Here is a 14480-nt window from a genome sequence, read left to right as displayed (position 1 = left end):
CAGCTTGTGAAGAGGACGTTTTCATACATCTGTCATATCCGTCAGAGCATTTTCCTTTAGACTAAGAAGTACTCACTTGTCAGAAAGGGAGCACATGAAAGTTCTGCGGCATTTTCTGGTAGCATACAGCAGGGAGGTGTTGCTGTGAATCCCGTTGGTACCCATGCCCCTATCACACATGTGTAGGCCATGCAGCTCTCCACTTTCGTGACAGTGTCTGTACATACCCCAGCTGGAGGTGCTATATGTCGGAGGGATGAAAAAAGCATGTTATTACATCTCTGATCAAATACAACAAAAAAGCAAAACAATATAGAAAAATATTAATATTTCAGACTAACATGCACCTTCCATGTTTCCTGCGTTTGTTCTTGTAAAACAACAGTAAGTTAATAGTGTCATACCTTTCCATGGCATTAATACCATCTTGACATGCCTCATCGTTAGAGCATGGGAACAGATGGCCTGGATAAGACATCATATCTCAGACTTATTACATGCTAAATCATTTGATATTAAGCCAAAGCATTTCAGCTTGTGAAGAGGACGTTTTCCTATATCAGTCACAACCGTCAGAGCATTTCCCTTTAGACTGAGAAGTACTCACTTGTCAGAAAGGGAGCACATGAAAGTTCTGCGGCATTTTCTGGTAGCATACAGCAGGGAGGTGTTGCTGTGAATCCCGTTGGCACCCATGCCCCTATCACACATGTGTAGGCCATGCAGCTCTCCACTTTCGTGACAGTGTCTGTACATACCCCAGCTGGAGGTGCTATATGTCGGAGGGATGAAAAAAGCATGTTATTACATCTCTGATTAAATACAATACGGAAGTAAAAACAAATATAAAAAAATATTAATATTTCAGACTAACATGCACCTTCCATGTTTCCTGCGTTTGTTCTTGTAAAACAACAGTAAGTTAATAGTTTCATACCTTTCCATGGCATTAATACCATCTTGACATGCCTCATCGTTAGAGCATGGGAACAGATGGCCTGGATAAGACACCATATCTTAGACCTTCTTCATGCTAAATCATTTGATATTATACCAAAGCATTTTCAGCTTGTGAAGAGGACGTTTTCCTACATCTGTCATTTCCGTCAGAGCATTTTCCTTTAGACTGAGAAGTACTCACTTGTCAGAAAGGGAGCACATGAAAGTTCTGCGGCATTTTCTGGTAGCACACAGCAGGGAGGTGTTGCTGTGAATCCTGTTGGCACCCATGCCCCTATCACACATGTGTAGGCCATGCAGCTCTCCACTTTCGTGACAGTGTCTGTACATACCCCAGCTGGAGGTGCTATATGTCGGAGGGATGAGAAAAGCATGTTATTACATCTCTGATCAAATACAATACGGAAGTAAAAACAAATATAGAAAAATATTAATATTTCAGACTAACATGCACCTTCCATCTTTCCTGCGTTTGTTCTTGTAAAACAACAGTAAGTTATTAGTGTCATACCTTTCCATGGCATTAATACCATCTTGACATGCCTCATCGTTAGAGCATGGGCACAGATGGCCTGGATAAGACATCATATCTCAGACTTATTACATGCTAAATCATTTGATATTAAGCCAAAGCATTTCAGCTTGTGAAGAGGACGTTTTCCTACATCAGTCATATCCGTCAGAGCATTTTCCTTTAGACTGAGAAGTACTCACTTGTCAGAAAGGGAGCACATGAAAGTTCTGCGGCATTTTCTGGTAGCATACAGCAGGGAGGTGTTGCTGTGAATCCCGTTGGAACCCATGCCCCTATCACACATGTGTAGGCCATGCAGCTCTCCACTTTCGTGACAGTGTCTGTACATACCCCAGCTGGAGGTGCTATATGTCGGAGGGATGAAAAAAGCATGTTATTACATCTCTGATCAAATACAATACGGAAGAAAAAACAAATATAAAAAAATATTAATATTTCAGACTAACATGCACCTACCATGTTTCCTGCGTTTGTTCTTGTAAAACAACAGTAAGTTATTAGTTTCATACCTTTCCATGGCATTAATACCATCTTGACATGCCTCATCATTAGAGCATGGGAACAGATGGCCTGGATAAGACATCATATCTCAGACCTATTATATGCTAAATCATTTGATATTATGCCAAGGCATTTCAGCTTGTGAAGAGGACGTTTTCATACATCTGTCATATCCGTCAGAGCATTTTCCTTTAGACTAAGAAGTACTCACTTGTCAGAAAGGGAGCACATGAAAGTTCTGCGGCATTTTCTGGTAGCATACAGCAGGGAGGTGTTGCTGTGAATCCCGTTGGTACCCATGCCCCTATCACACATGTGTAGGCCATGCAGCTCTCCACTTTCGTGACAGTGTCTGTACATACCCCAGCTGGAGGTGCTATATGTCGGAGGGATGAAAAAAGCATGTTATTACATCTCTGATCAAATACAACAAAAAAGCAAAACAATATAGAAAAATATTAATATTTCAGACTAACATGCACCTTCCATGTTTCCTGCGTTTGTTCTTGTAAAACAACAGTTAGTTAATAGTGTCATACCTTTCCATGGCATTAATACCATCTTGACATGCCTCATCGTTAGAGCATGGGAACAGATGGCCTGGATAAGACATCATATCTCAGACTTATTACATGCTAAATCATTTGATATTAAGCCAAAGCATTTCAGCTTGTGAAGAGGACGTTTTCCTACATCAGTCACAACCGTCAGAGCATTTCCCTTTAGACTGAGAAGTACTCACTTGTCAGAAAGGGAGCACATGAAAGTTCTGCGGCATTTTCTGGTAGCATACAGCAGGGAGGTGTTGCTGTGAATCCCGTTGGCACCCATGCCCCTATCACACATGTGTAGGCCATGCAGCTCTCCACTTTCGTGACAGTGTCTGTACATACCCCAGCTGGAGGTGCTATATGTCGGAGGGATGAAAAAAGCATGTTATTACATCTCTGATTAAATACAATACGGAAGTAAAAACAAATATAAAAAATATTAATATTTCAGACTAACATGCACCTTCCATGTTTCCTGCGTTTGTTCTTGTAAAACAACAGTAAGTTAATAGTTTCATACCTTTCCATGGCATTAATACCATCTTGACATGCCTCATCGTTAGAGCATGGGAACAGATGGCCTGGATAAGACACCATATCTTAGACCTTCTTCATGCTAAATCATTTGATATTATACCAAAGCATTTTCAGCTTGTGAAGAGGACGTTTTCCTACATCTGTCATTTCCGTCAGAGCATTTTCCTTTAGACTGAGAAGTACTCACTTGTCAGAAAGGGAGCACATGAAAGTTCTGCGGCATTTTCTGGTAGCACACAGCAGGGAGGTGTTGCTGTGAATCCTGTTGGCACCCATGCCCCTATCACACATGTGTAGGCCATGCAGCTCTCCACTTTCGTGACAGTGTCTGTACATACCCCAGCTGGAGGTGCTATATGTCGGAGGGATGAGAAAAGCATGTTATTACATCTCTGATCAAATACAATACGGAAGTAAAAACAAATATAGAAAAATATTAATATTTCAGACTAACATGCACCTTCCATGTTTCCTGCGTTTGTTCTTGTAAAACAACAGTAAGTTATTAGTGTCATACCTTTCCATGGCATTAATACCATCTTGACATGCCTCATCGTTAGAGCATGGGCACAGATGGCCTGGATAAGACATCATATCTCAGACTTATTACATGCTAAATCATTTGATATTAAGCCAAAGCATTTCAGCTTGTGAAGAGGACGTTTTCCTACATCAGTCATATCCGTCAGAGCATTTTCCTTTAGACTGAGAAGTACTCACTTGTCAGAAAGGGAGCACATGAAAGTTCTGCGGCATTTTCTGGTAGCATACAGCAGGGAGGTGTTGCTGTGAATCCCGTTGGAACCCATGCCCCTATCACACATGTGTAGGCCATGCAGCTCTCCACTTTCGTGACAGTGTCTGTACATACCCCAGCTGGAGGTGCTATATGTCGGAGGGATGAAAAAAGCATGTTATTACATCTCTGATCAAATACAATACGGAAGTAAAAACAAATATAAAAAAATATTAATATTTCAGACTAACATGCACCTACCATGTTTCCTGCGTTTGTTCTTGTAAAACAACAGTAAGTTATTAGTTTCATACCTTTCCATGGCATTAATACCATCTTGACATGCCTCATCATTAGAGCATGGGAACAGATGGCCTGGATAAGACATCATATCTCAGACCTATTATATGCTAAATCATTTGATATTATGCCAAGGCATTTCAGCTTGTGAAGAGGACGTTTTCATACATCTGTCATATCCGTCAGAGCATTTTCCTTTAGACTGAGAAGTACTCACTTGTCAGAAAGGGAGCACATGAAAGTTCTGCAGCATTTTCTGGTAGCATACAGCAGGGAGGTGTTGCTGTGAATCCCGTTGGTACCCATGCCCCTATCACACATGTGTAGGCCATGCAGCTCTCCACTTTCGTGACAGTGTCTGTACATACCCCAGCTGGAGGTGCTATATGTCGGAGGGATGAAAAAAGCATGTTATTACATCTCTGATCAAATACAATACGGAAGTAAAAACAAATATAGAAAAATATTAATATTTCAGACTAACATGCACCTTCCATCTTTCCTGCGTTTGTTCTTGTAAAACAACAGTAAGTTATTAGTTTCATACCTTTCCATGGCATTAATACCATCTTGACATGCCTCATCGTTAGAGCATGGGAACAGATGGCCTGGATAAGACATCATATCTCAGACTTATTACATGCTAAATCATTTGATATTAAGCCAAAGCATTTCAGCTTGTGAAGAGGACGTTTTCCTACATCAGTCATATCCGTCAGAGCATTTTTCTTTAGACTGAGAAGTACTCACTTGTCAGAAAGGGAGCACATGAAAGTTCTGCGGCATTTTCTGGTAGCATACAGCAGGGAGGTGTTGCTGTGAATCCCGTTGGAACCCATGCCCCTATCACACATGTGTAGGCCATGCAGCTCTCCACTTTCGTGACAGTGTCTGTACATACCCCAGCTGGAGGTGCTATATGTCGGAGGGATGAAAAAAGCATGTTATTACATCTCTGATCAAATACAATACGGAAGTAAAAACAAATATAGAAAAATATTAATATTTCAGACTAACATGCACCTTCCATGTTTCCTGCGTTTGTTCTTGTAAAACAACAGTAAGTTATTAGTTTCATACCTTTCCATGGCATTAATACCATCTTGACATGCCTCATCATTAGAGCATGGGAACAGATGGCCTGGATAAGACATCATATCTCAGACTTATTATATGCTAAATCATTTGATATTATGCCAAGGCATTTCAGCTTGTGAAGAGGACGTTTTCGTACATCAGTCATATCCGTCAGAGCATTTTCCTTTAGACTGAGAAGTACTCACTTGTCAGAAAGGGAGCACATGAAAGTTCTGCGGCATTTTCTGGTAGCATACAGCAGGGAGGTGTTGCTGTGAATCCCGTTGGAACCCATGCCCCTATCACACATGTGTAGGCCATGCAGCTCTCCACTTTCGTGACAGTGTCTGTACATACCCCAGCTGGAGGTGCTATATGTCGGAGGGATGAAAAAAGCATGTTATTACATCTCTGATGAAAAAGAACAAAAAAGCAAAACAATATAGAAAAATATTAATATTTCAGACTAACATGCACCTTCCATGTTTCCTGCGTTTGTTCTTGTAAAACAACAGTAAGTTAATAGTGTCATACCTTTCCATGGCATTAATACCATCTTGACATGCCTCATCGTTAGAGCATGGGAACAGATGGCCTGGATAAGACATCATATCTCAGACTTATTACATGCTAAATCATTTGATATTAAGCCAAAGCATTTCAGCTTGTGAAGAGGACGTTTTCCTACATCAGTCATATCCGTCAGAGCATTTTCCTTTAGACTGAGAAGTACTCACTTGTCAGAAAGGGAGCACATGAAAGTTCTGCAGCATTTTCTGGTAGCATACAGCAGGGAGGTGTTGCTGTGAATTCCGTTGGAACCCATGCCCCTATCACACATGTGTAGGCCATGCAGCTCTCCACTTTCGTGACAGTGTCTGTACATACCCCAGCTGGAGGTGCTATATGTCGGAGGGATGAGAAAAGCATGTTATTACATCTCTGAACAAATACAATACGGAAGTAAAAAATATAGAAAAATATTAATATTTCAGACTAACATGCACCTTCCATGTTTCCTGCGTTTGTTCTTGTAAAACAACAGTAAGTTATTAGTTTCATACCTTTCCATGGCATTAATACCATCTTGACATGCCTCATCGTTAGAGCATGGGAACAGATGGCCTGGATAAGACATCATATCTCAGACCTATTACATGCTAAATCATTTGATATTAAGCCAAAGCATTTCAGCTTGTGAAGAGGACGTTTTCGTACATCAGTCATTTCCTTCAGGGCATTTTCTTTTTGATTGAGAAACACTCACTTGTCAGAAAGGGAGCACATGAAAGTTCTATATCAATTATAAAGTATACGATATTATGGATAACAACCACTTGTTTATTGTATTCAGCGAAGTGTCGGTGTATATTCTTACGCCGTTGTCACTACATACAAGTTATGTATGTATACAAGCTGACTAAATTGTCACCAGAATCATATAAATATGTGGCTTGGTAAAACTGCAAGTTTTCTTTATAATGTGTCTGTAAGTATGTTGTGTGAACAGAGTAACACATTCGTTCTTTGGGGTAGTAGTTAAAGCGTTCGCTCGTCACGTCGAAGACCCGATTTCCCACGTGGGTACAATGTGTGAAGCCCATTTTTGGTGTTCCCCGCCGTGATATTGCTGGAATATTGCTAAAAGCGGCGTAAAACCATATTCACTCACTCACTCCCCACAACAAACAGTGAGACATTCCCATGATCATTTTCAGTGTCATTTACACATAGAGTTGTATCCTGAGCTGTGCCCCATGTCCACATCGCACGTTAAATCACTATGCTTCAATGGGACACTTAAGACTGTTTAGGATAGGTGTGTTTATGGCACCCATCACAGCGAATCACTGCTCGCTTCTCTTAGGGTTCATATGATATTCTCGATGTCCCTGTTTATTGTCTTCACACCTGAGTGAACACCGGGACTGTGGTGTTCACGGAAGGCTTGATCTGTTCAACGACGGGTATAAGTTGGAAATAGCCTTCGACAATCTGCTCGGTCTGTTGACAATTGTTCATTGAGGGGTGCTCTGGGTATTACGCCTCTCGAGGTCTTCGACCCGTGAAAGTCCGGGTTAGAATTGAACTTCAGTAGCCCATGCTTGTCGTTAGAGGTGAATTACGGGATCGGGTGGTCAGGCTCGCTGACTTGGTTAACACATGTCATCTGAACCTAACTGCGTAGATCGATGTTCATGCTGTTGATCCCTGGACTGTCTGGTCCAGACTCGATTATTTACAGACCGCCGCCAGATATCTGGGATATTGCTGAGTGCGGCGTAAAACTAAACTCACTCATTCACTCACTCACTTGAGGTCTTTGAGGTTTCAACTGACACCAACTCGAAACCAGTTTCAACCAAGACAATCCTCCAAATACATTCTCCATGGCCAAACCATGCTTATATTTTCTTTAGATACAACAGTATACTTAGAACTGATGATAGCATTAATCCCGCTACTAACAACATATTTTTCCCATTTAGATTTTGTTTCAGACTTGTCGATCTCATTTAAATACAACAGCTGATTAAATAGCTTATCAATTGAATTTCCTTCTGCATAGATCCCCGTCGTTCCTTAATTCAGCTGTGAAATACACGATTAATGTCGATAACACAAACACACACACCCTCCCTCCCACCTGTCCTTAGCTGTACCACCTATCAGTTAATCTGCCTCGACACGTGAAGATTCGGATTAGAATAGGTACGCATGCGTGTCGTACTAACGTTGGTCAGACTAATTCTCGGTAGAACAGATGGTCAGGCTCGACTGACTTAAGTAGACACAACGTTTCACCGTCATCCCAATTGCACCGATCCCATTGCTAGATCGATGCTCGTGCTGATGATCACTGGATTGTCTGGTCCAGACGCGATTATAAACAGGCCGCTTCCATATAGCTGGAATATTGCTGAGTACAAACATACGTATACGTACACTACTGGAATAAAGTAACTGTGCATTATTTGATGTATGTTATTTTGTATTACAAAAAGACTATAACATGATTTCCGGCGTTTAACTGTTGACAGGATAATATCGAAATCGGTATGATTTGACAGCAGGCATCATGACACGTCCTTGAAGACATGTGGTGTCAAAAATCAGTTCACAAATTCTATATCAAGCGTGTCCACCATTGGCGTCGATGCAGGCTTGACAACGACGACGTATAGATGACACTAAGCGATTGAAGAAAGCTTGAGGAAAGTTGTTGCATGTCTGAACCAAGTCTTATTCCAATTCAGCAATTCACAGATTCTCGGCTTGCCGTAAACGTCGCTCCATTTCATCGCAAGCGTGCTCGACAGGGGACAGGTCTGCTGTCTCAGGAAATATGTCACAACACGAGCGGCATGTTCACGGGCATTATCTTGCTGAAGCGTGAAGTTACTACTCTGTCCTTGAATGAACGGCTGCACATGAGGCCCAATGATCACATCCCAGCACCGCAGATCTGTCAGGTTGCCATTGACATTGACATGTTGTGTCCGACCTTGGGATCTGATGCCCCCACCCCCCATACCATAACGCTGATGACACCAAACTGTCGACGTTGAACAACGCACGAGTCAGCATACCGTTCGCCTCGCCGTCTGTACACCCTTGCTGCCCTGCCATCGCGTCTCGTCAGAATACAAAACATCATCCCATTCTTGTCTCCTGTACCGTAGATGCTGTCTGCACCAGACAAGACGTGTCTTTCGGTGACGTTGGAGCAAAATTGGACGTCGGGGTCGGATGCTGTGCTGCCTCAGTTGGTTCCGTACAGTCCTGGAACTGATTGGACGTAAGCCATGAATGGTCCGAGCAGTCAAACAGACAGTCTGCAATCGATTCCGCAGATGGGTCAGCCGAATGTGGTTGTCTTGCTGACGTGACGTCTTGCGTGGACGGCCGGTCAGAGGCAAATCTCTCGTGTTTGCATCATGTTGAATACGTCTCCATAGAGATGAGATCGTTTTTCGATGGACACCAAAATGTCTGGCCATTTCATTTCTTCATTTTGAGCCACGGTGCGGACACACTGATTTTCTGTAAGCCGTGGCTTGACGAACACGCAGTTTGGGTTTAGTGTGTTTTCCACAACATTCAGAGGCTGGAGAATAATCAACCGTTCTTCAATTTTCAACATCAGGTGTGTGAACTTCAGTCAAAAAGCATGTAAGTTCATTGTGCAAAATTGCGCATGCTACGCGCGAATTGTGAAATCAAATTTCAAACAAAGTGCTTTGCGAAATGTTTATTTATGTGTTTTTTATAACTTTTCAAAAAACGTTTGTATGTGACAGGACGAAAAGATCAGATGTTGGTCATGGATCAAGGGAGATAATGAAGCCTTTATGCTGTTAAAACTGAGGATTTTATATCCATTGTGTTTCGAACTGATATTACAGGCTGGTCATCAGGAGACAGTTCGAGAGACTTGGCAAATGACGAAATGCTGCAGATGCTGAATGTCTCAAAAACTGTACCCTTTTTGGGTGGTGCTCACCGATTTCTACCTCAGTAAGACTGTATCATGCATTGCACGCACTTAATTGAGGGCGACTTGGCAAATCATGCTTATATTTTCTTTAGAGTGCGGCGTTTAACAAAATACAAACCAAGGAACCATTATCTTAATGGTACCATCATTACCATAGAAACACCGAAGAGTTAAGTCTAGAAGTTACGAAAGACTGGTTTAAGTCGTACTTACGTGACGTTGGTATTGCTGCAGAGTGGTATACAACCAGAAGCATTCTTAGAACAACGAAACACCATCGGGATACTGTCATTTTGAAAGTCATCTTCTAAACTATCCGGTCACTCCCGCAATTATGTTTATAGTGTGACTACTGCCGCGCTTCGTTGTAAACATTCGTTACATTCAATGCATTCTATTATGGATAGAACCATACAGTGACCGCTCTTGCTATGGTCACCGTTATTGGTCACACAAGACATTTCAATGCAGGTCATTCCCTGGGGCATTCGTGTGTAAACAAGTTCATTGCTTCTTTAACGGTTTTTGTCCGAGGTACGCGTATCAGTTTATTTGTACTAGTGCATTAATTCAAAGGTTTCCATTGTGGAGTGACTGTATAATATTATGGCTCCTAAGCACTTGTCAAAATATTTTCTTGACAGCAATCTGGTGGACAATATCAGGCATGCTTTCAAGCCGATCTGCCCAAATACCCATTGCCGAAAGAAATGAAGTATTATTATATAGACATGAAAAGTATACACCCTCAAGAGAGGTAAACAAGTCGCAAGACTTGCATAAATACCGCTATGCTGATGCAAACAAACAAATATGAAAATAAAGTCAAGGTAGCAATAACGTATAAACAGTACAAGTGGAAATGGTAGACGGTTTTGGTGCGAATATTAAGCTATGGAAATTGTTTAATTGTCTTTAAATGACGTACATAAGAAAGTAAACACCATTAGATCTTCATTTATATTTTGGTTTAGGTTTTGCTTTGTTTTTGTTTTGTTGTTTTTTTATCTCCATTGTTTTGTTTGTGTCTGTTGTTTGTTTGTTTGTTTGTTTGTGTTTGTTGTTCTTTATGTTTTGTATTGTTGTTTGTTGTTTTTTGGGGTTTTTGTTTGGTATGTTGGTATGTTTATTTGTTTTTTAAGGGGGAGCGTATACGCCAGTGTATGTCCATGAATAAATTCCTGAATTATTTGGTTTTCACCAAAGTTTTCACTGGCACCTCCATAGGGGTGTACATCGGTGCGCATCCTTTACAGTCTCTTTACGTTACCTTATCACTTGGGGGTTATGATATTATCTGCATATAAACCATTGAGCATATGTCATGAGCATTTGATTGGGAACGGTATGATTTAATTTAATTAAAATTAGGAGTTATTAAATTGCGAGTGAATCGTATAATGTTTCTTTAATAAATATTACGTTACTTAAAGAATAACAGCCCCGGGTTGATTGAAACAATTGTTTACTGTTGAAACATTTCTCAGATTAACCTTCCCTTGAAATAATCTCAGCAGTCTTGTTGTGTATATAACGTCGAACGTCAGTGCAAAAGAATATCGAGTCTTGACCGTCCTCAAAAACAATTGTGATTGGTGTAAAGGAAATGATATCTGTGGAAATTATATGGGTTTTAAGCCCAACTTTTTATCTTTTTCATTAATGAACTTGTAACAGAAGTATATAATGAGTGTAGTTATGGTGTATGTGTGACACAGGATATTGTTGATTTAATGTTACTTCTTTTTGCTGATGATGTTGTCATGTTTTCATATACTGTTAATGACCTGCTGAAACAATTAAATGTACTGTCTTCCTTTTGTAAGAAATGGGGTTTAGAAGTCAACTTACCAAAAACAAATGTCACTGTATTCAGAAATGGAGGTAAAATTGCTAAGCATGAACACTGGGCATATGACAATGTTCCTTTAGAAATTAAGGCAAAATATAAATATTTAGGATTAGTTATATCTTCTAGATTATCATGGTCAGTATCTGGTAAACAATTAGCATGTCAAGCCTCTAAAACCGTTATTCCAGTATATACATTTTTCAAACATTTGTAAATGTTCCATTTTCTACAGCATGTTCTATTTCTTATGGCAGAATTTCACCGTGTTTGTTATATGGTGCAGAGATATGGGGCACTAAATATAATGAGGCAATAGAGAAAGTCCAATCATCTTGTTTTAAACGCTTTTTACGGGTTGGGAAGTTTGCTATAAAAATAGCCATTTTAGGCGATAAAGGGCGTTATCCTCTTTTCATTCTCAGAAAGTTAGAGTGGTTAAATATTAGTGTAAATTACTAAAGATTGAAAGACGACGATACCCTTATCAATGCTACAATTTATTAAAATCTCTTGATGATAATGGTAAGACCAGTTGGGATTCAGTTTCAAATGTTAGATCTTTGCTTTTTACTTGTGGACATTCTTTTGTGTGGATTGCGCAAGACTTTGATGATGAAGAGTTATTTCTATTTTCATTAACACAAAGATTGCAAGATATGACGATTGTGTTATCAAAACTGGCACAATAGTATTTCATCTTGATCCTTTTTATGTTATTATAATTCGATTAAGTCAGCTATAGAGAAATATTTGACACATTAGAAAATAAGCATTTAATAAGAGCCATGTGTAAATTTAGACGTTCCCTACACAATTTTAATATCATTTTTTCTAGAAGACATAAACAGGTAAATTGGGCTTTATTGAAGATGAATTGCATGTATTCTTAGTTTGTGATAAATATAAAGATCTGAGAGAGAAATATCTTCCACATATTAAACATCCCCATAAAAACAATATGTTAATGGTAAGTTTATTAAACTCTCAAAATCCTCTTGTTATACATGCAGTTGCAACATTGTTAAAACATATATTTATTGCTAGATAATTTCTTCAATTTGTGCTCACGTGACATAATAAACACATTATATATTAACTGTAAAATGGGCCATAAAGCCGTATATTACCGAATAAAGTGTCTGTCTGTCTGAAATTATATGAATAGATAAATGAAAATCAGTGATGACGCCAGGTTTGTCGACTGAAGGGTTAACATGCATCCTCCATAACAAATTGTCCCAAGGAATGAAAGTATGTTTACCTGACGCCGCACAGCGGTACCTGTGTCACGCGGCGATGGGCTGTAAACAAACCAGACAGTCATGTGATCGATGGTCCGGATAATTGGTTTTCAATTACGATGTCGTAGAAGTAATATAGAAAGAAAAGCTTAAGCTGGTGTATTTTCCTGAAAAAGAACATCGATGCACTGAACATTTCTACCTGACGTGAATGAAACAGGCAAAACTGGCGAAAGTATTGCTTAAGTGACATAAATGTTTAATTCCCTCAATCACTTAACCAGTCTGGTTCCAGAATTGCCAATGTCACTCACATATTCTTAAACTAGCATGTTCAGCTGTTTAGCTAACGAAAATGAAACTTACTGCAGATCTAAATTAGAGGCTTGTGTGGGAGAGCGCCCCCCACCCCCTCTCTCTCTGTCGCTCTCGCTCTCTCTTCTCTCTCTCGCTCTCTCTCTCTCTCTCTCTCTCTCTTTCTCTCTCTCTTTCTCTTTCTCTCTCTGTCTCTCTCTCTCTCTCTCTCTCTCTCTCTCTCTCTCTCTCTCTCCTCTCTCTCTCTCTCTCTCTCTCTCTCTCTCTCTCTCTCTCTCTCTCTCTCTCTCTCTCTCTCTCTCTCTCTCTCTCTCACACATTGTGACCATATGTGGAATCGAACCCGGGTCTACGGAGTTACGAGCGAACGCTTTAACCACTAGGCTACCCCACCACCCCACTATCTAAAGGAGAGTGAGAGAGGGTTCTGGTTTGAGGGGTGTCGGGAGTGCTTTGTTTCACTAGTCTGTTATTCTCATAGTAATTCCGGTTGAATACGCCTTTCTTTCCACTCGCTAAGCCCATTCAATCTCTACATGTGAAAGCCGCGTGTTTTCTGCTGTTAACTGAGAGCAGGTTAACCATAATGACACTCTGTATCTCTTCCGTCAACAGTCATGGACTTGGTTTCGAATGGACTCAGTTAGTATGGCACCATTTCGCCTTTTATCGTGATTGTTTCATGGTAATTTATCCCAGTACACGGGAGCGGACTGGTTCACGATTGATCATTAGGATAGTCATGCGACATGCGCGCGAACACATGCATACGTAGACACACAAGGGAGAGAGAGAGAGAGAGAGAGAGAGAGAGAGAGAGAGAGAGAGAGAGAGAGAGAGAGAGAGAGAGACAGAGAGACAGACAGACAGAGAGAGAGAGAAGACACAGAGAGAGAAGACACAGAGAGAGAGAGAGAAGACAGAGAGAGAGAGAGAGAGAGAGAGAAGACACAGAGAGAGGAGAGAGAGAGAAGAGACAGGGAGAGAGAGAAGAGACAGAGAGAGAGAGAGAGAGAGAGAGAGAGAGAGAGAGAGAGAGAGAGAGAGAGAGAGAGCAAACTTAAACACGTGCGCACGTGTTTTTAACTCCCAAGAGTACAGTACAGTTGCATCGGAAATTGATAATATCATACCTCAATCACTGTTTGCGTCCATGCTTTATTTCAAAAATTATCTTACCAGTGAGACAAGACACTGTTTCAACTGTGAATGACTTTGGTTATATACTCAGCCCGATTAATTAACGCTTGTTGGCATATGTCTGACACTCCACTTACCAAGATGACCTTAAATAATGACGCTGAGTATATCTAACCTCAGGTGATCATAGTGAACCCGACGTTAACCTCCACGTAAATAAAAAACTTAAACAATGCT

General features: G+C 40.5%; 2 long non-coding RNA genes across 2 annotated transcripts; both read right to left on the bottom strand.

Moving 5' to 3' along the window:
* Positions 1 to 159: 159 nt before the first annotated feature.
* LOC124290337 lies at positions 160 to 1752 on the bottom strand. The gene is made up of 4 exons (XR_006901896.1): positions 1675 to 1752; positions 1142 to 1306; positions 608 to 772; positions 160 to 241 (listed from the first exon to the last, which is right to left on the bottom strand). It is a non-coding gene; the product is annotated as an uncharacterized LOC124290337 (long non-coding RNA).
* A 538-nt stretch (positions 1753 to 2290) lies between these two features.
* LOC124290336 lies at positions 2291 to 3882 on the bottom strand. Its single transcript, XR_006901895.1, has 4 exons — positions 3805 to 3882; positions 3272 to 3436; positions 2739 to 2903; positions 2291 to 2372 (listed from the first exon to the last, which is right to left on the bottom strand). It is a non-coding gene; the product is annotated as an uncharacterized LOC124290336 (long non-coding RNA).
* Positions 3883 to 14480: the final 10598 nt, after the last annotated feature.

Source organism: Haliotis rubra, unplaced genomic scaffold, assembly GCF_003918875.1.
Source record: "Haliotis rubra isolate DU_JTF1 unplaced genomic scaffold, ASM391887v1 Scf462, whole genome shotgun sequence".
NCBI lineage: Eukaryota > Metazoa > Mollusca > Gastropoda > Lepetellida > Haliotidae > Haliotis > Haliotis rubra.
This window is presented reverse-complemented; position numbering and strand designations above follow the sequence as displayed.